Genomic DNA, 26926 nt, shown 5'->3' on the forward strand with positions numbered 1-26926 from the left:
CTCTGAAACTATGTGTGTAGCAGATTTTATTAAAGATCCAGGGTAAGGGATGGGGAAGAACAGTGTTTTTAAAGGAACACCTAGCAAACCACTCAAAATTGTTTATCAAAAGTCTGTGTTCTTTGAAGTTCCAGAACCATTCTCATTGGCCTCACAAAGCTCTAGCTTCTTGCTCTGACCTCACCTCCTCAACAATCCAGGAGCTTGTGCTCTCTCTCGCGCGCACGCGCTCTCTCTCTCTCTCTCTATATATATATAAAATGATCCAAAACAATTTTATGTATACTATTACTATAAATTTTATATACATATAAATCTGAAACTTTTAAAGAAAAAGGTAGCTTTCCATTTTTCCTTTTTCTTTTCCAACCCCTTCCTGAGAGCTTTCCATTTCATAAATGACCTGTCAAGATATTTTCCTAAACAAAGGTTTATCTACCCAGAGAGATTATGCTAAACTCCTTAGCAGGAAGAAGCCATTGGGGTCTATTATGGTTTTAAATGGCTTAAGTGTTGGGTAGATAAAAACAATACATGTCTCTGCAAGGCTAGGTTAAGGATATACAACAAATGATTTTTAAATGTATGTTTTCTAATTTTATACAATGAAAATGTAATATTTAAATTATATGGTAAGAAAATAAAAACCAAAAATTATTTTAAAATTTAAATTAATTAAAAAAAAATAGGACAAGTATATATTTCTTTATATGCAAATGTTAGGAAGAAATAGGGCAGGGGACAGGAGTTCAGTTGGTAGAGCATCAGACTTTTAATCTGAAGGTCTAGGGTTCAAGTCCCTGTTCAGGCATGCTATCTCTTTTTCATCTTTAGGGTTTCCCTTGTGGCTCAGACGGTAAAGAACTCTCTACTTTAAAAAGTTGCAATTGGGATATAAAAATTTGAAACCCTACAACATGGGGAATATAGCCAATATTTTATGATAACTATAAATGGAGTATAACCTTTAAAGATTGTGAATCACTATGTTGTATGCCTGTAACTATAATATTATATAGCAACTATACTTTAAAAAGTGTTTGAAACCCTGGGAATTCACTTTAAACGTATTGGGAGCCCCATACATAGGGACTTCCCTGTACCTCAGATGGTAAAGAATCTGCCTGCAATGCAGTAGACCCGGGTTCAATCCCTGGGCCAGGAAGATCCCCTGGAGAAGGAAATGGCAATCCACTCCAGTATTCTTGCTGGAGAATCCCACGGACAGAGGAGCCTGGTGGGCTACAGTCCATGGGGTCACAAAGAGTTGGACACGACTAAGTGACTAACACACATACATGGGAACCGATTTCACTGCATATCCACTTGAAATAAAGTTGTTTACTCAAATACTCTCCCCCTGTGCATTAAAGAAAGAATCAGAAGTCTTAGGAACTTGGGTTGTACAGATATAGTTGACTAAACAACTCTGGGGACAAATGTTGTTCCTCATAATTTATGGAGAATTTGGATACTTCCTCCTGTTGTTTCACATGGTGAGTCAGCAGGCACAACACTTCTGTGTGCATGAGACCAAATACCACTAAATGTCAGAAGGTAAGGCTGCCTTAATTCACCCCAGCATCAGGCTGCTCTTCAGAGAGCCAAGTAGGGGACACTGGGGCCTCTCTCATTTGGCATATAGCTACAATGGAACTCTGGGGTAAAACTCTACCTTCACAAATGCTCATGGATGGTTTAAAAAATGATAGCTTTTTTTCATCAATGTTTAAACGTGTTCAATGTTAAACATAATGTCCAAATATTTAGTTTTCAAACAGAGTTTTCAAATATAAGTATAGTGGTATAAAAGCTAATTAACCCATTTTAAAAGTGTGGATAAATAGTGAGGTCCTTAACATGCTGTCTAGCCATACTGTTTAAAGACAGAGTCAGGGAAGGGGCATCCCAGGACCCAGCAGTTTTAGCATCTCTGCTTGCTGGTTAGAGATGTAGAATCTTCCACTGAATCCAAATATTTCCCTTCGGGAAATTCCCAGAACTGGTGGGAATATGAAGGCTAGAGGGTCACGGCTCCAGTATTCAGCGTTCTCCAGCCCAAGGCTTGGCACGCACACTGCCTTTGACCTCGCAGTACAGATGTCACAACTTTAGGGTGAGCAGAACCTAGTGAGAGGACCATTTCATCCTGCACCTTAGTGAATAGGCTGGGCTGATTAACTCTATTCTAGAACTAACCAATCCAGTTTTCACCCCTCACTATGATGCAAAGCATGAAAAAAAAAGTGTGGCAGGCTCTTCCAGTAGGTTAGGATATGGAGAAATGTGCATGTGTTTTGTCTCAGCTTAATGATTTCCTTCAGTTCAGTTCAGTTGCTCAGTTGTGTCTGACTCTTTGCGACCCCATGAACTGTAGCATGCCAGGCCTCCCTGTCCATCATCAACTCCCAGAGTTTACCCAAACTCATGTTCATTGAGTCGGTGATGCCATCCAACCATCTTATCCTCTGTCATCCCCTTCTCCTCCTGCCCTCAATCTTTCTCAGCATCAGGGTCTTTTCAAATGAGTCAGCTCTTCGCATCAGGTGGCCAAAGTATTAGAGTTTCAGCATCAGCATCAGTCCTTCCAATGAGCACCCAGGACTGATTGATCTCCTTTAGGATGGGATGGTTGGATCTGCTTTCAGTCCAAGGGACTCTCAAGAGTCTTCTCCAACACCACAGTTCAAAAGCATCAATTCTTTGGTGCTCAGCTTTCTTTATAGTCCAACTCTCACATCCTTACATGATCACTGGAAAAACCATAGCCTTGAGATGCTGCACAAAGTCTGATCCGTTCCAGCTTTGAGGAAGGTGACATTTCTGAGTTTCTGGATGAGTGGTTCTTATCCTCTGCCTGCAGGACAGTCTCCTGGCTTCAGATACTGACTGCTAGGCCTAACCCAGAGTAACTAATTCCATCGGTCTGGGCTGGGACCAGACCATCTGCATTTCTAACCTGTTTCCACGCAATGAGGATGCTGTTAGTCCCTGGACCACACACTGGATGTCACTCTCTTTCCCTCGAGCTCTGATTTTTGCTTTCTCTCATTTGGCCCTTTAAAAAAACTGACTGGATAGGATATACTGACCAATTACTCTTGTTTTTCTCTCATGGATGGTCTGTTTGTATCTTTTCTGAATATCGTAAATGGCAAGTTTCCCGAGGGCAAGTATTGTGTCTTTAGGTCTGTTGTGGATTGAACTGTGTCCCCCACCAAAAAAAGATACATTCACCCCTTTAACCTGTGTTAGTGCCCTTTTTTGGAAATAGGATCTTTGCAAATGTAATCAAGTTAAGAGAAGGTCACACTGGATTAGGGTGGGCCCTTAACCCAATGACTGGTGTCCTTAGCAGCAGAAGAGGGAAATTTGAACAAAGAGATACACTGGGAGAGAGCTGTGTGTGAAGATGGTGGCACAGATTAGAGTGATGTGTCTTATAAGCCTTAACGTTCCACTAAGAGTTGCTGGCAACCAGCAGAAGCTAGGAAGAAGCAAGGAAAGAACCTTCCCTATAGCTAGCCTTCAGAGAGAGCACAGCCTCACACATACTTTGATTTTACATTTTTTGGTCTTCTGATCTTCACTTTAAAAATGTTAGTTAAATGTCAGGCTGTTTAATTGACAGGTACAGTTCAATCTATTCTATTTCCATATGTATTTACTAATATTGTTGGTTCCTTCCAGTACAGACACATACCCACACTCCCATACCCAAGTCACACAGATAGCCTTCTCTCTTCCTCTGGTTGGCTCCCCAATACAAGAGCAGAATGAATTCATCAATGCATGTGTGTATACACAGGGACTTCAGGGAAATTCTTGCTGTCCCAGTTGCACTTTGGGTGAGGCCTCAAGTTGTACCTATGCCTCAATTCACTGGTGGCTAGAGTTCCAAGAGTTTCATGTGCCCAGAGCACAAAGGAAAAACAAGAGGTGGCAGTTCTGAGCAGTGAGATCACCTATACCTCTGGTGTAGTGGGTGAGTAACATGTAGATTTCTGAGTTGGGATCTTTCAATTGGCTAACCTTGAAAAGCTTCATTTCTTTCTGGTTTTCTTTGGCCAGCAAACTAGAGACAATGGATTTACAGGGAGAGAGATGTGGTGGTTAGAGTTCACAGCTGACAAGGGGAAGAGAAGCAAGCAGAAGTTGACTAGAATACCAGTTAGCCTGGGGCCATTCGCTGAGGGAGTTTGCAGTGCTACAGAACTCCAGTGGCCTTTAGGAACATCGCACGTTACAGAAAAACACATCATTCATGCTTCTGGGTCAAGAGGTTATTGCTGAATGTTTGTCCTTAGCAGTAAATACAGAATTAAGACAGAGAGTCAAAGGAACCAGTGAAAACCAGTTCTCAACTCTAAGACGCCCTTCCTTCCCAACACAGAGCAGGATAAGAAAATGGGAGGTTCTTCAACACTGGGAAAGGATTCAAGAGGAGACTGTTTGGGCTGACTCAGCTATAAGTCCCAAACCCCTGACTCTTGCAGCAATGGAGGTATATCTGACTGATGCTGAGGCAACCAGAACAATCTCAAGATGGATCCTAGGGGCTGTGGGCCTGCAGGGTGAGACTGATGGGCTGCATCTTGGAAGAAATAGCATTTCTATCCAATTCCGGGCAACTGTAAGTAAATGCTACCTGAGGACCAGAAATGGGTCACAGAGCAGAGAGGGAATCTTTCCAATTCAGGCCATTAGGATAATCTGGAATGTTAAAGGAACTTGAAAGGAGAGTTCTTGGTGAAACGGGAAGCTGGGAAAGCAGGGGCTGTGGGGCAGGAGGCCACTGCAGGCACAAGTGCGTTGCCAAGGTGGACCTTTGGCTACTCTCCCTGATGGCTCCAGACAGTCGATGGTTCCAGTTCATGACAGTTGGTCTGGTTAAATGAATACTCCTCCATCCTCACCCCCTACACTCTCACTTTTACTGTCTAGTTTGGAGGATCAGTTATACGGTCACCTATGTAATACCCACCTCATAAGAACTGCATTCAGAAGGGTCTAGTGGGGCAACTTCCATAACCCACAAATGTGCTTACCAGGCCCATTGATTGTGAAGCTTTCCTATGATAATACCAGTCAAGTAAGAGCTCTCCCCCATCTCTGCATCCTGCGCTATGGGCAGTGAGCTGGGGAACAAGTGTGGGGGAAGAAACAAGCTGATCACAGTCCTTCCAACGCAGCAGGCATCCTCTCTGTCAGCCAGGGCTGGGGGAGAGACACTTGGACTTTCTAGTATGCTTCAAGACTAGGAATTCTAATTATTAAAACCAGATTGTAAACTTAAACAAATGGATTAGAAAAGGTCTTGAAATGAATTGATTGGGATATTTCAAAATAGAAACTTGATTAACTAACACACAAATTCAAGTAAATGCTTCCAATCAATAAACAAAAATACATAAGTATGATTAAAAAAAAAAAAAAGAAAGAAAACCAGATTGTCAGGACTTCCCTGGAGGTCCAGTGGCTAAGACTGCAAGGTCCCAATGCAGGGGGCCTGAGTTGGATCCCTGGTCAGAGAACTAGATCCCACAGGCCGCTGCAAGTGAAAATTAAAGAATCTGCACGCTGCAACTGAGATCTGGTGCAGCCAAGTAAATAAATAAATGTGTGCATGCTTAGTTGCTTAATCGTGTCTGACTTGTTGCGACCTGATGGACTGGAGCCCACCAGGCTCTTCTGTCCATAGGATTTCCCAGGCAAGAATACTGGAGTGGGTAGGCATTTCCTCCTCCAGGGGATCTTCCTGACCCAGCGAATGAACTCGTGTCTCCAGTGTCTCCTGAATTGGCAGGCGGATTCTTTACCACTGAGCCATGAGGGAAGCCCAAATAAATAAATAAACATTAAAAAAAATAAAAGACAAACAAAAAACCAGATTGTGCTTTGAGATCGAAAGTGATGGTAGAATTTTCTACTAGCTGCAAGTGACTAGACGGGTCAGGGGCATGACAGAATTTTTATTCCAGTAGCAGGAGAAAACTTCCCCAACTGCAGGCATTTTATTTATTTATTTATTTAGGTCATGCAGCATGGCATACGGGATCTTAGCCTGACCAGGGACTGAACCCATGCCCCCTACATTGGGAGCTCAGAGTCTTAACCACTGGACCACCAGGAAGTCGCCCTGTAGGCATTTTAACTGGGCGGCTGTACTCTGCTCATCCTCTCTGAGTTGTGTTTGTTCCACACACAAGGAGCACTTATACTGGTTATCCTCTGGGGCAAATCGTCTTGATTCTTTGCTCATAGCTACTCTTCCTTTATTTTCATTTGCCAACCCGACCCTGATTTGGTTTGGGCAACAGTATACCCAGATCCAGAGAGAACTGGTCAAGGCTGGTCCAAGCCAGTTACAGCTCCCTATTCCCTTTTGTCATTGACCAGCCTAGGAAAAGGCCTGGGTCCCGTGCTGGTCAGTGTGAGATGATGAAAAGTCTGCTGGGGAGAATTTTCTCCTGTGAAGGGAGGAATGGAGCAGTCCTGGTGTTCTACCACCTCCCTTGCTGCCTTGTGTCATGTGATACCTGTGATGCAACAATGATCTTGCTGTGTCCTGGCTGACCAAACTGAGAGGGAAGGCCATACGTGGGGTGGTGGGGTGGGGGTTGGCAGAGGGGGAATAAAAGAGCCTGGGTACATGATGAAACCACCTGCCCTAAACTGTCCTCAAACCACCTACATTGGCCTCTGTTAAGGAAACAAAAAAATGCCCTGAAGATTAAAATCTGTTAGCCAGACTGTTATTTACAAAGAATTGTGACCTTTAAACACTAAGAAAATACTAAATTTTATATCCTCGGCAAAGCTTGCTTCTCTTTTAAACACAATAGAAGTGATTTCACAAAGGGAAGACTCTTAAGTAGATTGACTTTTTCCTAGGAACGGTGTGCTGATGTTCCTTAGCAAGGTCTTATACCTCCAATAAGCTAGAGCATAAAGAACATATGAAAGCAAAGATACAGCTACGAATTATTATACAACTTGCAAGTTGTACAAGAGTCTCTACCATATGATAAAACCCACATATAGCACAAAAGCATACTGTTACATACAAATTTTCACACAAATAGATAACATGAACATCTAAATTTACTCTAGTCACAGCAAATTTAAAAATCAAATTTCCACCTTACAGTTTTGTGTAAGCCTATACTAGCACCCGGGGCTTCCCAGGTGGCTCAGTGGTAAACAATCCACCTGCCAAGCAGGAGAGGCGGGTTCCATCCCTGGGTCAGGAAGATCCCTTGGAGAAGGAAATGGCAACCCACTCCAGTATTTTTGCCTGGGGAATCCCATGGACAGAGGAGCCTGGTGGGCTACAGTCCATGGGGTCACAAAGAGTTGGACACAACTTAGTAACTAAACAACAATAAATACTCGTACCCACTCAACTATTGCTCTCAAAGTTTTAGTGCTCTAGAACTTAATCACAAACTCCAGGCAACTGAACCCTGAGCTAGGGGTCTCCCTCTCTCTCTCTGTAACTCAGGCTTTGTTCCCCAAAGTGTCAGAAGTCTAACTCATGTTGTAGGTAGCCAGAGGTTATCAATTTCTCAATTTACAAAGCAGATTTTGTGAGTGGTATAAGATATCAAAGCAAAAACCAAATCAAACCCACAACAAAACAAAGAACCTCTCAGTCTAGCTCCAGTTATCCCTCACTGTTGGTTTTAAAAGGGATCAGAAATGTTTATAGAACATTTCACTGTTACCATTTAATCACCTGGTTGGGTTTGGTTCTAAAAAAGACTGGTATCTTTTCTTTTACTTCTTTGGCTAAATGCTTTGCTATTTCAGATAAGTCTTTGCCAACTTCTAAACTACTAGGGCAAAAAGTAGGCTCATGTTACAATCCTAAAATCTTTTTGAAGTTGTCTGAGTATGTTTAGCCAAATATTATTGCCCTTGGAAAATACTAAACAAGATATGTGTGATACATATGTAGGGTAAAACAAACAAACAAACAAACCAAAAACCAAACCAAACCAAACCAAACAACCCTTGACAATGGTCAAATACAGTATAGACTGTGATGGTGACTAAACCCTTTTCTACAGTCTCTTGAACAAAAGCTTGCAACGTTCTCTAGGCTCCCTCTGGTTTGGTGCAGCCATGTGCCTGAGTTTCAGCTAGCAAAGTGAAACAGAAGTCATGTGCCGCTTCCAGGACATAAAAACCTCCTGACACCATCCTCTGGGTTTGCTCAGCCAGAGGACTGGATGAGTCTCCCAGCATCTGTATCACTGGATCCTCAACTTTTGGTTTTCAGAACCCCTTGACACTCCTAACATTTTTTCGGACCCCAAAATGTTTTTGTTTCTATGGGTTACATCAATTAGGAGTTATCAAGAATATTTTAGAATCCTATTTGTTAAAAAAATAAAAATATAAATATTATAAACACCATAATCCCTAATTATGAATAAAATAATGTTTTTATAAAAATCAACCCTATTGGCCCAAACAAAAAATATCTAGTGGCAAAAGTGGCATTACTTGACATTTTTTGAAACTCTAATGTTTAACTTAGAAGACAGTTGGATTCTTACATGTGCTGATTATTATTATTTTTTGGCTATGGTGGGCTTCTGTTGCTTCACATGGGCTTTCTCCAATTGTGGTGAGTGGGCTACTCTCTAGTTGCAGTCTCCGGGCGTCTCATTTGTGGTGGCTCTTCTTGTTGCAGAGCACAGGCTCCAGGTGTGTGGGCTTCAGTATTTGTAATACACAGGTTCAGTCGTTGTGGCTCATGGGCTCTATTTAGTTGCTCCAAGGCATGTGGGATCTTCTCGAACCAGTGTCCCTTGCATTGCAAGGCATATTATTAACCACTGGACCACCAGGGAAGCCTTCACATATGCTTTTTTATTCTACCTGTTATGTTGTGTTGGTTGAAGAATATGAAAAAAAAAAATCCAAACCTTTCCAGATGAAAAGCCAGAAAAGGGGGCCTTGTGGAATTAACCTAAAAGGGTCTCAGGAACTTTAGGGTCCTTGGATTATACTCTGAGATCCAGTGATTTAGAGGAAGATGGAACAACAGGATATAGGGAGTCTTGGTTCCTGAACGACCTCATGGAAGGCTATCCACCAAAAACACCCCCATTAAACTGATGCAAATGACAAATGACCTTTGATTGCATTAAGCCACTAAGATTTGGGGATTTCTGTGTTTTAGCGGCTGCCATTATTCTAATTAAAACATTAACTTATGTAGTGGCAACTCTATACCAGGCACTGTTTAAGTACTTTATACATACTAACTCATTCAATCTTTTCAACAATCCTATGAAGTAGTTGCTTTTATAGTCTCCATTTTAGAGATGAAGAAACTGAGGCACACGGAGGTGAAATGAAATAGTCAAAGTTGTGCAGTGAATAAACAAGTCTAGTTCTGGAGTTCTTGTTCCCAGTCACTTCATTGTACTGCCTACTCACCTTTCCTACATATTATCCATATTATCCAGCACCACCTTATACCTTATACTCCAGACAAGCAAAGCACACATAAATAAGAAATATGTACTTGCACTAATGACTTGCTTGCTTGAAACAGATATATGGGTAACAACTAGCTTTGGATTCTCCAGAAAAGATAAGGGTTGGTGGAAATAAATAGGTGGAAAGGAGTTCCTGAGGGTTCTGGGAGATTAGTGGTACAATGTTGGGGTTTGGGGGGCTGGTAGGCAGAATTCTAGGTGGCCCCATGACCTTACCACTTGGTGTTACTTACCTGATTCTTTACATGGCAGCGAGTCGCAAAATTATGTTATGTGGTAAAGGGGATTTTGCAGCTGTAATTATGGCTACTAATCAATTGATCTTAAGATGGGAAAATTATCTGGGTGGATGATCCTGAGCCTTTTAAAAGTAGAAATTTTCTTTGGCTTGCAGCAGATGGAGAAGTCTGGAAGATCTGAAGTATGAGAAGGACTGGGTGTTGAACTGCTGGATGTGAAGATGAAGGGACCATGTGAGAAGTAATGATAGCCTTGAGGAGCCAAGACCAGAGTACCTGACAGCCAGCAAGGACATGAGAATCTCAGACCTACAGGCTCAGGGATCTGAATTCAGCCAACGACTTGAATGCTTAGAAGTGAATTTCTCCCCAGGGCCTTGACCTGTCCACACAGTTTTGGGCCTTGCAACACTATGAGCAGGGACTTGACTGAATCCACCTGGATGTCTGATTTACGGAATTGTAAGTTGATGAGTGTTCTTTTAAGCTGCTAAATGTATGGCAATTTGTTACATAGCAGTACAAAACTAACAGAGAGGATAACTCAAGAGACGCTGTGTCTGTCCCAGGGTACTTGCTTAAGCAAGACCCTCTCTGCTAAGGATCAGTAAGTTTTGCTACACACTAAACAAAAATAAATAAAAAAAACCCAAACCACATATTTCCTCATAAATATTTTCAATCTACTACTGGGAACTTTAAAACTAGTAATTCATAATCGTTTGCTATTATAAGTTACAGAAACACTAAGAAATTTTTTAAGGTGACATGTTTCATGTACTCTACTAACCTCTCTCACAATCTACTTTTATATCTTAGAAAGTCCTGGAATTAAACACCACACTCACCACAGAACCTGTAAAATGTGTGTAGCAAATTCTCAGGTTTTATATTTTTTAAGGGATTAAAAATTGTTTTTTCCCAACAGACACATACATATATTTGAAAGTAACCTCAGCAACCCACTCCAGTACTCTTGCCTGGAAAATCCCATGGACAGAGGATCCTGGTAGGCTACCGTCCATGGGGTTGCAAAGAGTCGGACACAACTGAGCGACTTCACTTTTCTTTCTTTCACTTTCTTTCTTTTCTATGGATATAATTATTTGTTTATTTTTATATCTTGCTCTTTCTTTTTAAAAAAAAAGCCTCTTTAAAATAAGATATTTAAAAAATACTGAGTTAGGGGAAAATTTAGAATATCCACCAAATATCACAAGGTGCTATACTTCAGTAAGAGATGATTTTGAGACTCCTAGATGCTAAAGAAGATTCTTACAGTCCTTAAGATAAGGGAAACTAGTTTCTGAGAAGAAGATTATTTCTAGTTCTCTAAGAGAAATCTCTTTTATGGACTGTATCACTCAATATAAGCTAGGGTCTGTTGCAGTAATTAAAAAAAAATTCCTCAAATCTGAGTTACTTGGGTGAACAAAGATCTATTTCTCACTCATGCTACACAGTCTCTGTTGTTTGGCTGGGGACTCTGCTCCATGCCTCCTCTTTCTGGGACACAGGCTGACAGCAGATATCATCTTGGGTGCATCCTGGTTGTCACGGCTGGAGGAAAATGTCTGGAGGATCTTGCACTGGCAGATCATGCCAGGGCCTGGAAATAAAGTATTTGCATCACAGATTAAATCCTATGCATTATTTCCTATCCACCCAACCACATGGGGACCAAGTTGTGCATTCTAGTATTACCCAGAAAAGACATGAACAACCAGTATCTCACGAAGAACACCAATGACTGCCACGGATGTTGTTATAAAGTATATGATGTGGTGTACCACATCACAAGTAATACTGAGTGTCCTATGACTGTTTTTTATACAATTGCTTAATAAAGGTGAAAAAAGTGAATGTGTTAGTTGCTCAGTTGACTCTTTGAGACCCCATGGACTACAGCCCACCTGGTTCCACTGTCCATGGAATCCTCTAGGCAAGAATACTGGAGTGGGTTGCCATTCCCTTCTCCAGGGGATATTCCCAACCCAGAGATTGAACCAGGCAGGGTCTCCTACACTGCAGGCAGATTCTTTACCATTTGAGTCACCATGGGGTACAAAACGTTATGCCCAAGCACAGTCAGGTAAATACTATACTATGTGGGGACAATACAATAAGGCCCAGGACACAGCATTGTTAGTCTTGGTTAATGTAAAGATAAAGTCCTGCAGGAATAGGCCTCCAGAGGCCAGGGAGGGAAAGTAGAGGAGAGAAGTTGGCTGGATGACCTAACTGTAATAAACGCAAAGCATCTGCCCCATGGGAGTGGGGGTGGCTTCTAACTTTCTAGGTTTATTGCTACATGAGGGGTTTCCCAGGTGGCTCAAGTAGTAAAGAATTCACCTGCCAATGCAGGAGATGCAGGTTTGATCCCTGGGTAGGAAGGATCCTTTGGAAGAGGAAACGGCAACCTATTCAAGTATTCTTGCCTGGAGAATCCCATGGACAGAGAAGCCTGGTGAGGCTGTAAACCTCAAACTACTAGATATTATGAATTTTTAAAAAAGAAAACAGAAATGTGAGTTTGTTTATAAAATCTCCAAAGTTAGAACTTTTTAAAAACAATGTGGAAACCAGTCAAAACACGTCTGTCAGCCAGATGTGGCCTGTGTACTACCAGTTCACGGAGATATTCTGTGTAAGCCGCTGACTCCTTACAGAGACATCAGTTGTGACAATCAAGTGAGCAGAGGGAGCATTGATGTCCCCTTGGGAGGGGGCCATGGAGTGTGAGATCCCACAAAACCATGACACTGGAAACAGGGACAAACGCCATCTTACTGGTCACCCTCAATGTTGAAATCACTTCTAAAGAAGTCTTGGCTTAGTGGGGACCAAATGCCTGCCAAGAAAGCCCAGGGAGGCAGATTCTAAACCCTCTGAAACCATAGGCCTTTCCTGTGTTTGTTTACTACTGTGTCCTCAGAGTCTCAAAGAACATCCAGCAAATGGAAGATGCTCAATAGATACATGTTAACAGAACATGGGCGACTGCATGGAGCTAATTTAAAATCTATTCCTGCAGAAGGAGAACATATGTGATGGCCTTTTTACAGCCAAGGACACCAAAAAATAATTGCTTCTTCAGGACATTCTGCACAACTCTAAATGGTTTACTTTGAACAGAACCTTTAGTGCTAAGCAATGGAACGTTAACCACATGGCACTTTTTCTTTTTGAAGTAAGGAAATTATGTCTGTAACAGAAGATTCAGCAGTTTCATGGTATCTCAAAGTAGCTGAGCATGGGTGAGAGGTGAGAGAATGGCCTCTCCCACGCAGCAGACACAAGGACCCGCACTGAGAAGGGACCAGAGGGAGAGACCTGGGGGTTGAGCCAAGAAGCAGGTAGCTGCAAATGGGGTATGGACCAGAAAGCAGGGAGCGGATAGAACACAGTGTCTCATGGATGCTGGCACAGAGAGGTGGTAACTCCTGAAGTCCCATGGGAAGGGTGTAACTCAGAAGAAGAGGGAAGGGGAATCCCTGAACTGACAAAGACTAAGATACCACTATTAGGCAGCATGGAAGCTTGAGACAGAAGTTAAAAAGAAGATAGAGTGGTTACTATCCACCTCTAGTCTGTAGCCGGAGATTTCATACTCCCTGTGAGATTATCATGGGTCAAGTTCCCTGAGAAGCAGACTCCAAGGTGAGCACAAGGTGCAGGAAGTTTATTAGGGGGCACTCTCAGAATCAATGCCTACGGAGAAGGAAAGGAAGCAGGACTGGGCAGGGGAGATGTGGCTGCTATGATGCAATCTTGACAAAGGCCTCAGCCAACCCAGGGAGTTCTGAAGCACGGCTGGTCCTGACAGTTGTCCTGAACTGGGGCAATGAGCTGAGATTTTATGCCTCTGTGTTACCTGGTCATTGGATGTGGACTGCTTCTAATAAGGAAGATGTGGCTTTGGGCAAAAGCCCCTTTCTTCAGCAGAAGGCTTCTGCCAGTAGCCCACTCAGGGCTGGGGAAGTGGGCGGTACATTATAAGCTAAGCTAAGTAACATGGTCAGTCATGTCTGACTCTTTGCAACCCTTTGGACTGTAGCCCACCAGGCTCCTCTGTCCATCGGATTCTCCAGACAAGAATACTGGAGAGAGTTGTCATGCCCTCCTCCAGGGGATCTTCTCAACCCAAGGACTGAACCCACATCTCCTGTATCTCCTGCACTGCAGGCAGAATCTTTACCCACTGAGCCATCAAGCACCAGTCAATTATCAAGTGAGATAACTCTTACAGTGGGGCCATCCCTGAAGTGATATCTAATAAGCATGAAATCAACGCCAGTGTCACTGCCCTCTTCTCTCCACTGTGAGTCCTGTGAAGTCCTGTGATTCAGAGAACATAGGCGTTCCCTTGGAGCTCCTAGTTCAGTCCCAAGGTCTTTTCCATTATGTTTATGCTAGGGCCTCATATGGACAGGCACAGTCAGGAACATGGCCTGGAGCGGACTGAAGGAGGAAGTGGAATTAACAAGGCAAATATATAAAATATATAAAAATCATATAAGTATAAAAATATACAAAAAGAACCATAACAGTGCAAGTTACAAAGCAGATCCTTGAACGAGGAAACCTTCCCTCTATTTTCCATTTCCTTTGGTCCCACTTTTTCCACGTGTGTTCTCAGAACATCAATCTGAAGGGATGCTCAGCACTGAAAGGGTTCGATGGACAAATACAGTGGGAACCACTCATCCCTAATTCCTCATGGAGATTCTTATATGACCCCACTGAGAAGTACTGCACAAAAGAAACCTGTTTATCTTTGTAAAATACAAACATGACTTGACCACAGGTAATGATAGCCTTAACATCTCATAGAAACATATATGATTCCCAGGGGTTTATGTTTATAAAGCAAGCAATTTGCTATGTGTTTGGTTTTTCTAAATAAATATTCCTTTTTGAAAACATCAGAGGACTTCTCTAGTAGTCCAGGGGCTAAGACACTATGCTCTCAATGCAGGGGGCCCGGGTTTGATTCCTGATCAGGGAACTAGATCCCACATGCTGCAACTAGAGATTCCCCATGCCACAATGAAGACTGAAGGTTCCTCAAGCTTTAACTAAGAACTGGCACAGCCAAATAAATAAATACATGTAAAAAAGAAAGAAAACATCAGTAACTTTATGTCCCTCTTGGTATTTTTTTTTTTTTTAATTATTGGAGGAAAATCAGCTGAGGCTATTCCTCTAGAAATGAAGAGACAGTCCTATTATAGCAACAGCCAGAGAGATGGGCTATTAGACATGGAAATGACTTTAAAATTTGATCTGAACCACATAGGAAATATTACTCACTAAAGGACTCCAGTTTGATCCCTGGGTTGGAAAGATCCCCTGGAGAAGGGAAAGGCTACCCACTCCAGTATTCTGGCCTGGAGAATTCCATGGACTGTATAGTCCATGGGGTCACAAAGAGACATGACTGAGCAACTTTTACTTCAAAGTAAAACTCCATATTTTACTAAGGTTCTGGAACTGCTTTCTAAACCAGCAGTATACCAGTGGCTGGAATTCATAGCTCACCTGGCAGGTGGCAGTTGCTGTCCCACAATATACTTCACCGACACTGGGTTACTTAAGAAGACCCTCAGGCTGAAAGATGATAAATGATGTGCCCCAGGCCACAGAGCTGACCAGAGGGCAGTGTGGTTCCCCAGCCCCTGCTCTCAACTGCACCTCCATCATTCTTTTAAAAATGGATCAATAACAGCAAGGGTTAAAATCATGCTTAAAATAAAACAAAACATATCCCTCAAAGAGAAAAACACTTAAAAATCCCTCACTTGGGAAACTACTACAGATAGTATATGAACTTTGACCTTTAATACTTGCTGACTTAAAATTTAACTGCTGCTGCTGCTGCTAAGTCGCTTCAGTCGTGTCCGACTCTGTGTGACCCCATAGACGGCAGCCCACCAGGCTCCCCCGTCCCTGGGATTCTCCAGGCAAGAACACCGGAGTGGGTTGCCATTGTCTTCTCCAATGCATGAAAGTGAAAAGTGAAAGTGAAGTCGCTCAGTTGTGTCCAACCCTCAGCGACCCCATGGATTGCAGCCTTCTAGGCTCCTCCCTCCATGGGATTTTCCAGGCAAGAGTACTGGAGTGGGGTGCCATTGCCTTGTGTAAAAGAGATAGCTAGTGGGAAGCTGCTAAATAACACAGAGCCCAGCCTGGAGCTCTGTGATGACCTAGAGGCCTGGGATGGGGGTGCAGTGGAGAGGGAGGCTCAAGAGGGAGGGGATATATATATATATATATATATATATGTGTATGTGTGTGTGTGTGTGTGTGTGTGTGTTTATTTATTTAGATTCTTTACCATCTGAGATTCTTTACTGGCTGATTCATGTTATTGTATGTTAGAAACCAATACAACATTGTAAAGAAATTATCCTCCAATTAAAATTTTTTAAAATTGAGTATAGATATTTCAAAGGAGAACTCTACACATTTTTCTGTCACAGTGAGGAATTTTATGTCCACATGTGGAGTTAATATTCATCCCTGTTCAGTAGTCACCATGTTAACAGTCACCAAACATTTGACTGCAAGTTCTGTGTTCTGCCTCTCTGACAGCGTTTTAATTGTAAAAGCTGTTGACTTTCCCAAAGTCCTTTAGGTCATCCCCCCGAAAGAAAAGATCAGAATGCTGGCTGATTTTCAAGGATCTGTATTCTTTTTGACGCGGCCATGGTAAGGACCAGGACTGCTCTCATACAAACCAGGGGCCGGGAATCAGACCCCCTTGGTGACCTTCTCCAGCACCTTCCAAGTGTTTCATTTGCACAGGCAAGTACCTGCCTTCGTAGGTGCTTGCATACATGCTAACCATACACCTCTCTGAGCTTTTTCCACAGTTATTTCTGATTTTTCGGTTCATCTTCTGAGCGAAAATGTCTCTGCCAAAGTAAGTCACTGGACCACCCTCCACTTTGGAGGAAATAAAGCTGCAGAAGGCATGGTCATTAGGAGCTTCTGGTGTCCCCAAAGTCACTGCTCTTCTGTGTGGTTAGGGTGACAGAAGCATGACGACACGAAGCTCAGTTATTTGAAACCGACAGCCTCAACTTCCTCTGTGCACAAAACCTATTACCAGCTCTACTTTGATTTTCACGTCCTTCCAGAGCCTTCTTCTCGCTGGTGACCTGTCTCAGAGGCAGTAAAATAGCCTCAAAGCAGGAAGGCAAGGGGTCTGCCCTTGAACGGACAGAGGATCTCCTGAACAGCCCAGCAGTACAGACTTGGCTGTGGCAGAATGATTCCTGTGCAAGAGAAAGGAACCCAGCTGACCTTTGCTGAAAGTACAAGAAAGATACAGGATCCATCTGCTCTCCTATATTGAGTGTTAATCTGGTGGTAGGTTCAGAACACGGGGCTGGCTAGAGAACAGGGGTGCTTATTTCAAACTAGCTAGCTAACAAGTAACCAGCAAACCCTCAAAGTGTCTGCCCCTGAATATCGTTTTTACATTCACAAACACACACATACACACACACACACAAGTGGAGTAATAGTTATCACTTAGAAAATTAAAAAAACCTGCCACCTAGTGCCAAACCTGTATTATTACTCCGATATTATCCTGTGCGGCTCTTCAGAATTCAGGTCTTCAGTTCACCAGCATCTTACTGTCTTATATTTACCATGGTTCAAAAGCACTCTTATTAAATAGATAGTAGTTTGAGCCACATGAAACTGCCCTTCTTGTGGCTAAAACTCAAATATCAACAGTTTCATATGGTTTAACCTAAACAATTCCTAGGTTTTCTACCTAGTGGATCTTCCCTAGTTTTGAAAGTTACAGTAAGGATGTTTCACAGACAAATGGCCAACTTGGAAAATTCCTTCCTTCTATCCTTCCTTGCTTGCTTCCTTTCACCTCTCAGCAAACATTGATCATCTTTTAAGAACAAGTCCCTTGGCTGTCAGTCCTGTGAGAGCACAAAATGGAGTAAGACATTGACCTGGACCATGAGTGGCTCCTAACTAGCAGGGGAGACCAGCCTGAAACAAGGCGCAGCAGCACACAGCCGGGCTCTAAAAAGGTGCAGGTGAGACATACGGGGTGGGGACAAGGCAGAAAAGGAGGGCTCGGGAGAGCCCCGAGGAGAGTTCGACAGTCCTTGCCTCTGTTGAGAATCAGCTTTGTGGGAAATAAGGCACTGACTATTCAGAGAACACCTGAGATGCAGTTTGATTATATTCTAGGAAAGTAGGTATAAAAATGCTGGGAATTTTACACACACACACACACACACACACACATAATTATACACGTGTGTGTTCAGCTGTTCAGCTGTGTCCAATCTTTTGGACCCCATGGACTGTAACATGCCAGGCTCCTTTGTCCGTGGAATGTTCCAGGCAAGAATACTGGGGTGGGTTGCCATTTCCTCCTCCAGGGGACCTTCCTGACCCAGGGATCCAACCTGCACCTCCTGCATCTCCTGCATTGGCAGGCAGACTCTTTACCACTGCGCCACCTGGGAAGCCCAGTTATACTCACAGTACATATTATAATATGCAATAATTACATTATATCTACTATATAAAGATATTAACACATAATACACAATTTATATTATACATAATATATATTGTATATACTAGCATTTATAACAGAATAATGTAATATACATGATAGTTATATAAGGCAACTCTGGAACTAGGGGAAAATATTAATAGTTTATTAATAATAGATATAATTATATGTGTGTAATATATAATACATAAATATATATGTGATACATAATATAGAAATGTACTCTTCATATATTGTAGTCTATATTGTTAATATATTCTTCATATAATATTTGTGTATTATATATAAATAACAATATATACACTGATGTATAGAACAGTCTTTTGGACTCTGTGGGAGAGGGAGAGGGTGGGATGATTTGGGAGAATGGCATTGAAATATATATAATATCATATATGAAATGAGTCGCCAGTCCAGGTTCGATGCACAATACTGGATGCTTGGGGCTGGTGCGCTGGGAGGACCCAGAGGGATGGTATGGGGAGGGAGGAGGGAGGAGGGTTCAGGATGGGGAACACATGTATACCTGGGGCAGATTCATTTTGATATATGGCAAAACCAATGCAATATTGTAAAGTTAAATAAAATAAAATAAAAATTAAAATTAAAAAAAAGAAAAAAATAACAATATATAATAATATATTGTTATATATTAATATATTATTAATTATATTATTATATTAATGTACTATATATAGCAACATATAATACTTGTATATATGATTAATTCTGAAACTATGGAAAATAATAGTTGATAAATAATAGATACAATCAAGAATATCTGTTCTATATGTAATATATAATGATTATATATATTACTTACCAAACTGAAGTGACTTAGCAGCAGCAGCAGCAGAGTAAGCTTATACAATTAATAACAGTCCTACTCCACTGCCTGGGCTTCCCAGGTGGTGCTAGTGGTGAAGAACCCACCTGCCAATGCAGGAGATGAAAGAGACATGGTTCAATCCCTAGGTCGGGAAGATCCCCTGGAGGAGGGCATGACAACCCTTTCCAGTATTCTTGCCTGGAGAATCCCATGGACAGAGGAGCCTGGTGGGCTACAGTCCATAGGGTCGCAGAGTCAGACACGACTGAAACCATTTAGCACTCACACACACACTCTACTGACTAGATCTGTGGTTCCAAAGTGTGGTCCCTGGATCAGCAGTTTCTGCATTTTCTGGGAAGCCAGACCTCAGCCCATACCTACCGCATCATCAGTGATGGAGGGGGTCTTAAAATCTGTGTAAACAAACATTCCAGACTATTCTCATGTATGCTAAAATTTGAGAAACACTGGACTAGAGAAAATGTGATTAGCAGCCAAAACATTGCTGCCCTCTTACTATCCCATTCTGAGCTGTTACACACTCATCAAATTGGAAGAAAACCTTTGCTCTCTTAAATAATAAGCATTTACATTTTAATATCCTCTAAACTATTTAATTAGTAGGTAAATTTTTTTGTAGATGTTAGAGGTTAGGATTTGTGAAGTCCAAGTTAATGAGTATTTTTATTTTCTCACCAAATTCAACATTGATTATTTTTCAAGGCCACAGCTTTTTTAAGAAAGGCAGGCATTTGATTGCTTTCTTTATTGGTGTGGGAGGGGATGAGGGAAGAATACAAACACGTTAATTTAACAGGCACTTATTCTGAGTGTCTCTTTAAAGGACCTTGAGAGAGGGCTTTGGGGAAGAGAAGGTCATGTCCTGCACAGATTAGCCCTCTGGGCTGATGCAGCTCAGTCGGATCCAGTTCCTGCACAGAAGGGCAGCACTGGGCTTCTAGTCTTCCCCTTGCATCCCAACATTGAATACCTTGTGAAAAATCACTCACCAAACTTGCACTTTCTGTAACTGGGAAGAGTAGGATGATAACTAGCTTTAGTAATAGTGTCATCACTTAAAAAATGGAAAAGGTGAACTTTAAAAAGTTTGCCAACAGCTATTGGCTTCTGGGAGGGCTTTCCCGGTGGCTCAGCCATAAAGGATCCAATGGCAATGCAGGAGATGCAGGAGATGCGGGTTCGATCCGTGGGTCAGGAAGATCCCCTGGAGATGGAAATGGCAACCCGCTCCAGTATTCTTACCTGGGAAATCCCATGGACAGAGGAGCCTGGCGGGCTACAGTTCAGTGAGGTTGCAAACATGGACATGACATAGCGACTAAACAAAAACATGGCTTCTGAAACTGAAAACGTAGACGCAAATGTTACCGCGTCTGCCTCCTACACTGCCCTCGTCTCCCTCCATCCAGTCCACCTTCTGTGCTGGCATCAACTCACCTTTCTAAAGCTTGTATCTCTGGAAGCCCCATGGCCCTTCTCCAGCTCACCCGTTTCAGCAGCCTCCCCTCCCCTCCCTGACCCTCTTGTCTCCTGGGAGCCTGCTGTTTGCAACCCTGTTACCAGGTTCTGCCCACACATCTCCCTTTTCTGGAAGATCCTTTTCTACCAGGCATGGGCCTCTTGCCTTGTGATTCCATTAAAACTCTTTTGACTGTATAAAACAGAAATTCTACCCAAACCAGCACTAGAACAAAAAGAAAGGGAAGTGTATCAGCTCATAAACCAAGGCTGGAGCTGCTCAAGAGATCCACTTAAGAGAGTAAGAGTCTTGGGATTTCTCTGATGGTCCAGTAGTTAAGACTCCATGCTTCCAATGCAGAGAGAGCAAGGGTTTGAGCTCTGGTTGAGGAACTAAGATCCCATATGCTGCACAGCATGCCCTTGCACCCGCCCCCCCAGGTCAGTTCAGTCATTCAGTAATGTCCGACTCTTTGCGACTCCAAGGACTGCAGCACACCAGGCCTCCCTGTCCATCACCCCATGATCACTCAAACTCACGTCCATTCAGTCGGTGATGCCATCCAGCCATCTCATCCTCTGTCATCCCCTTCTCTTCCCACCTTCAATCTTTCCCAGCATCAGGGTTTTTTCAAATGAGTCAGCTCTTTGCATCAGCTGGCCAAAGTACTGGAGTTTCAGCTTCAACTACAGTCCTTCCAATGAATATTCAGGACTGATTTCCTTTAGGATGGACTGGTTGGATCTCCTTGCAGTCCAAGGTACTCTCAAGAGTCTTCTCCAACATCACAGTTCAAAAGCATCAATTCTTTGGCACTCAGCTTTCTTTATAGTCCAGCTCTCACATCCATACATGACTACTGGAAAAACCATAGCTTTGACTAGATGGACCTTTGTTGGCAAAGTAATGTCTCTGCATTTAATATGCTGTCTAGGTTGTTCATAACTTTTCTTCCAAGGAGTAAGCGTCTTTTAATTTCATGGCTGCAGTCACCATCTGCAGTGATTTTGGAGCCCAAAAAAATAGTCTGACACTGTTCCCACTGTTTCCCCATCTATTTGCCATGAAGTGATGGGACCGAATGCCATGATCTTCGTTTTCTGAATATTTCACTTTTTCACTCTCCTCTTTCACTTTCATCAAGAGGCTCTTTAGTTCTTTGCTTTCTCCCATAAGTGTGGTGTCATCTGCATATCTGAGGTTATTGATATTTCTCCCAGAAATCTCAATTTCAGCTTGTGCTTCATCCAGTCCAGCGTTTCTCATGATGTACTCTGCATATAAGTTAAATAAGCAGGGTGACAATATACAGCCTTGACATACTCCTTTCCCAATTTGGAACCAATCTGTTGTTTCAAGTCCGGTTCTAACTGTTGCTTCCTGATCTGCATACAAATTTCTTAAGAGGCAGGTCAGGTGGTATGGTATTCGCATCTCTTTAAGAATTTCCACAGTCTGCTGTGATCCACACAGTCAAAGGCTTTGGCATAGTTGATAAAACAGAAGTAGACGTTTTTCTGGAACTCTCTTGCTTTTTTGATAATCCAACAGATGTTGGCAATTTGATCTCTGGTTCGTCTGCCTTTTCTAAAACCAGCTTGAACATCTGGAAGTTCACGGTTCACGTACTGTTGAAGCCTGGCTTAGAGAATTTTGAGCATTACTTTACTAGCATGAAAGATGAGTCCAATTGTGTGGTAGTTTGAGCATTCTTTGGCAATGCCTTTTTTGGGGATTGGAATGAAAACTGACCTTTTCCAGTCCTGTGGCCACTGCTGAGTTTTCCAAATCTGCTGGCATATTGAGTGCAGCATTTTCACAGCATCATCTTTCAGAATTTGAAATAGCTCAACTGGAATTCCATCACCTCCACTAGCTTTGTTCATAGTGATGCTTCCTAAGGTCCACTTGACTTTACATTCCAGGATGTCTGGCTCTAGGTGAGTGATTACACCATCATGATTATCTGGGTCGTGAAGATCTTTTTTGTACAGTTCTTCTGTGTATTCTTGCCACCTCTTCTTAACATCTTCTGCTTCTGTTAGATCCATACCATTTCTGTCCTTTATTGTGCCCATCTTTGCATGAAATGTTCCCTTGGTATCTCTAATTTTCTTGAAGAGATCTCTAGTCTTTCCCATTCTGTTTTTTTCCTCTATTTCTTTGCACTGATCACTGGGGAAGGCTTTCTTATCTCTCCTTGCTATTCTTTGGAACTCTGCATTCGAATGGGTATATCTTTCCTTTTCTCCTTTGCCTTTCACTCCTCTTCTTTTCAGAGCTATTTGTAAGGCTTCCGCAGACAGCCATTTTGCTTTTTTGCATTTCTTTTTCTGGGGATGGTCTTGATCCCTGTCGCCTGTACAATGTCATGAACCTCCGTCCATAGTTCATCAGGCACTCTATCAGATCTAATCCCTTAAATCTATTTGTCACTTCTACTGTATAATCATAAGGGATTTGATTTAGGTCATACCTGAATGGTCTAGTGGTTTTCCCTACATTCTTCAATTTAAGTCTGAATTTGGCAATAAGGAGTTCATGATCTGAACAACAGTCAGCTCCTGGTCTTATTTTTGCTGACTGTATAGAACTTCTCCATATTTGGCTGCAAAGAATATAATCAATCTGATTTCAGTATTGACCATCTGGTGATGTCCATGTGTACAGTCTTCTCTTGTGTTGTTGGAAGAGGGTGTTTGCTATGACCAGTGCATTTCTCTTGGCAAAACTCTATTAGTCCTTGCCTTGCTTCATTCTGTACTCCAAGGTCAGATTTGCCTGTTACTCCAGGTGTTTCTTGACTTCCTACTTTTACATTCCAGTCCCCTATAATGAAAAGGACATTTTCTTTGGGTGATAGTTCTAGAAGGTCTTGTAGGTCTTCATAGAACTGTTCAACTTCAGCTTCTTCAGAATTACTGGTCGGAGCATAGACTTGGATTACTGTGATATTGAATGGTTTGCCTTGGAAACAAACAGAGATCATTCTGTCGTTTTTGAGATTGTATCCAAGTACTGCATTTCAGACTCTTTGGTTGACTATGATTGCTATTCCATTTCTTCTAAGGGATTCTTGCCCACAGTAGTAGATACAATGGTCATCTGAGTTAAATTCACCCATTCTCCAGTCCATTTTAGTTCACTGATTCCTAAAATGTCGATGTTCACTCTTGCCATCTCCTGTTTGACCACTTCCAATTTGCCTTGATTCATGGACCTAACATTCCAGGTTCCTATGCAATATTGCTCTTCACAGCATCGGACCTTCCTTCTATCACCAGTCACATCCAAAACTGGGTGTTGTTTTTGCTTTGGCTCCATCTTTTCATTCTTTCTGGAGTTATTTCTCCACTAATCTCCAGTAGCATATTGGGCACCTACTGACCTGGGGAGTTCATCTTTCAGTGTCCTATGTTTTTGCCTTTTCATACTGTTCATGGGGTTCTCAAGGCAAGAATACTGAAGTGGTTTGCCATTCGCCTCTCCAGTGGACCACATTCTGTCAGAACTCTCCACCATGACCCGTCTGTCTTGACCCACCCCGCCCCCACCACACACACACACACACACAAAACAACTCCAGAGAAGCAAGAGCCTCTCCCTTAGTTTTTTTTTTAAGCAAAGACCCAGGGGCTCACTTACTGCGCTCATGTCATTTGTGATCCTGAGCTAGGCATTGTAATTGTGATTTGTCAGCCTTGAGAAGAACAGTGTTTGACAGATTAGGTGGTCAGTGAATATTTATTTGTTATTGATTATAGATAATTAAGGATGAATAAACAAGCAAACTCTTCAGTGCAGCACACTAAGTGCATTCAGAGTCATATCTAAGTGATAGTGAGGTGGCCAAAGGAAAGCATGTCCTAGAAGGCTTGGGTGAGGTCTGGGAAGAGACTTTGTAGGTAGGAAAATGCCTGAGCTTGATCCACAAAGATAGGTGGAGTTCCCTGGGTCAGGGTCGGGGGCTGGCTGAGTAAGGTGGCACTGTAGAAAGTTGGAGGAAACTCAGTAAAGGCTGAGGGGCATGACGTCAGCTGGTGTGCTCAGGACATGTTAATGGTTCACATGTGCTCACCTCATGGACCAGGCTGGGAAGATGAAGTAGATGAGGGCAGACATGTGTGCAGGCTGACTGGCTAAGGGGACAAAATCATCACAGGTGCTGTGTACCACCCCTGAGTTCACTTTCAGGTAGCAGGGAGCTCTTGAAGGGGCTTCCACATCAAGACAGCCAAGGGTTGGGTTCTGGCTCACACACCAGCTGAGTAGTCATGAATACATGCGTGTGTGCATGTCAAGTCACTTCAGCTGTGACTGACTCTTTGTGACCCTATGGACTGTAGCCCACCAGGCCCCTCTGTCCATGGGATTCTCCAGGCAGAAGTACTGGAGTGGGCTGCCATGCCCTCCTCCAGGAGATCTGCTCAACCCAGAGATCGAACCAGGGTCTCTTACATCTCCTGCATTGGCAGGTGGGTTTTTTACCACTAGCGCCACCTAGGAAGCCTGTGGTCATGAATAAGTTACTTCAATCGCCCCAGTTCTTCCTGCCCGGAGCCATTATGAGGGCAGAAACCCAAAACACCCTCTCCAGCACCTTGTACATGATAGAAGCTCAATAAATGCTAGTGTTTCTTCCTTTTCTTGTTACCTGGTTGATTTTTACACTTAATTTACTAGAGGAAGAAAGAATCCAGTAAATTAAAAACTCTATGTATCTCATTTTACAACCCCACAGTTCAGGCAGTGCTTCAAAGCTGGGGGGACAGGGTCAGGCAGTACTTCCTCACATACATGAGGGTAACTCTGCCTTCAGTTCCTCTCATTCCAATTTATTCCATCACAGCTGGAAGGTGTGAGATGCTGGCTTGCTACTGAAGCATGCATTTCATACTTGTCACTATGGGATTTAGGGGAGGTCCACATATTGAGCTTGACAACATTGCCGAATCATTTTAAAATTTATAGAGCTTCAGGCTAAAGAGACACAGAGGGATTTTCATTCAGAAATCACAGAGGTAGGCATATTTGTCTGTAATGAACACTTGTCTTCTTAAGGAACTCTCTTAGCCAGACATATTTCTTTCTAAGAACAAATTAGTCCAGAGCAGCTGATGATTAGAATCACACCACAGAGAGACAGGAGGACTGGTATCTAAAGAGGGAAACAATTCCCAATATAGTGCTTTGTTTAGCAGTTTTCAAATTAGACACAAAGCAAGATAATTTACCTTGTCAGTGTGTAGACTAGACAGGACAGCAGCCTTGAAGTCAGCCAACCCAGGTTCTAATTAATAGTTACTAGTGCTATGACCTAGAGGCTATCCCTGGGCCTCCCCAACTAGGGGTTTATATATATATATATTTTTTTTTTTCTTTTTTATTGATAAAGCATAGGAACTCAAAACTTAAAGACTGTTATGAAGCTGAATGAAATCATATAGCTCTATAATGGATTAAAATTTATGCTATGCTTGATAAATTCAAAGTTCTTTTCTGGTAAGTATAAATTTCCTACAATCATTCAAGATTACAAGTATTAGAATTATTTTATATCATGAATTGTTTTACATGGGATTTATATAAACGGTGACAAATTATAACTAGCCCTATTCTGTTAAAGGATGTTGGGGATCTTTCTGTATCTTATTTCTGACTTTCAATTTGAGTATTAAGGAAGAATCCGTTACATAAGACAGGCATTTGACTCCTTAATAATTGTTTTAAGTCACTGAATCACATGAGAGCCATAAAAGCTGTATTTGTAAACTTCATTCTTCTGATGGTTAGACACCATTAGCTTCATAAATGGGGACTAGGTACAAAGTGAATTATTAACTTTGTGGAAACTTCAAAGTGATTATGTGTAAAGAGAGACAAAACCAATGAGGGCATTTATAAACTGTTGTCATAAAACCCAGCCAGACATTTCATTGTTGAGGAATGAGGAATGCCAGTTCTGCAGCCTGTTTCAGAGGTAACAGACACAAATCACCTAAGAGGTAGCTCTGACAATCTCACTTCCATTAATGTCAGTAGAAATTATCCAGGAAAAAATCCTTCTTTTTCTCCATGGTTGGTCTAGAAATAATCCTATGCATTCTTGTACGCTAAGCTTTTAATTCATAAAGACTCCAGGCTGGAATTTCAACCTTTCTTTCTTCAGGGTCTGCAGGTTTCCAATTCATATCCTCTGTATTACTGATAACCTGGGAGGTCTCCTATTCAATACAGGCTCCCTTTGGCCAGATCCTATGCTACAGATGGGGCCACATTTCTTCCCATTCTGTTAAAAAA

At 42.2% G+C, this 26926-nt stretch overlaps 1 protein-coding gene and 1 long non-coding RNA gene across 2 annotated transcripts in view; one reads left to right on the forward strand and one right to left on the reverse strand.

Moving 5' to 3' along the window:
• The window catches only part of CHN2 (chimerin 2), a 337298-nt gene that overhangs the window by 84576 nt on the left and 225796 nt on the right, over positions 1 to 26926 (reverse strand). The gene's annotated exons all lie outside the window — the stretch shown is intronic.
• LOC132345109 (uncharacterized) lies at positions 4295 to 10408 on the forward strand. The gene is made up of 2 exons (XR_009494239.1): positions 4295 to 4633; positions 9910 to 10408. It is a non-coding gene; the product is annotated as an uncharacterized lncRNA (long non-coding RNA).

This window comes from Bos taurus, chromosome 4 (assembly GCF_002263795.3).
Source record: "Bos taurus isolate L1 Dominette 01449 registration number 42190680 breed Hereford chromosome 4, ARS-UCD2.0, whole genome shotgun sequence".
NCBI lineage: Eukaryota > Metazoa > Chordata > Mammalia > Artiodactyla > Bovidae > Bos > Bos taurus.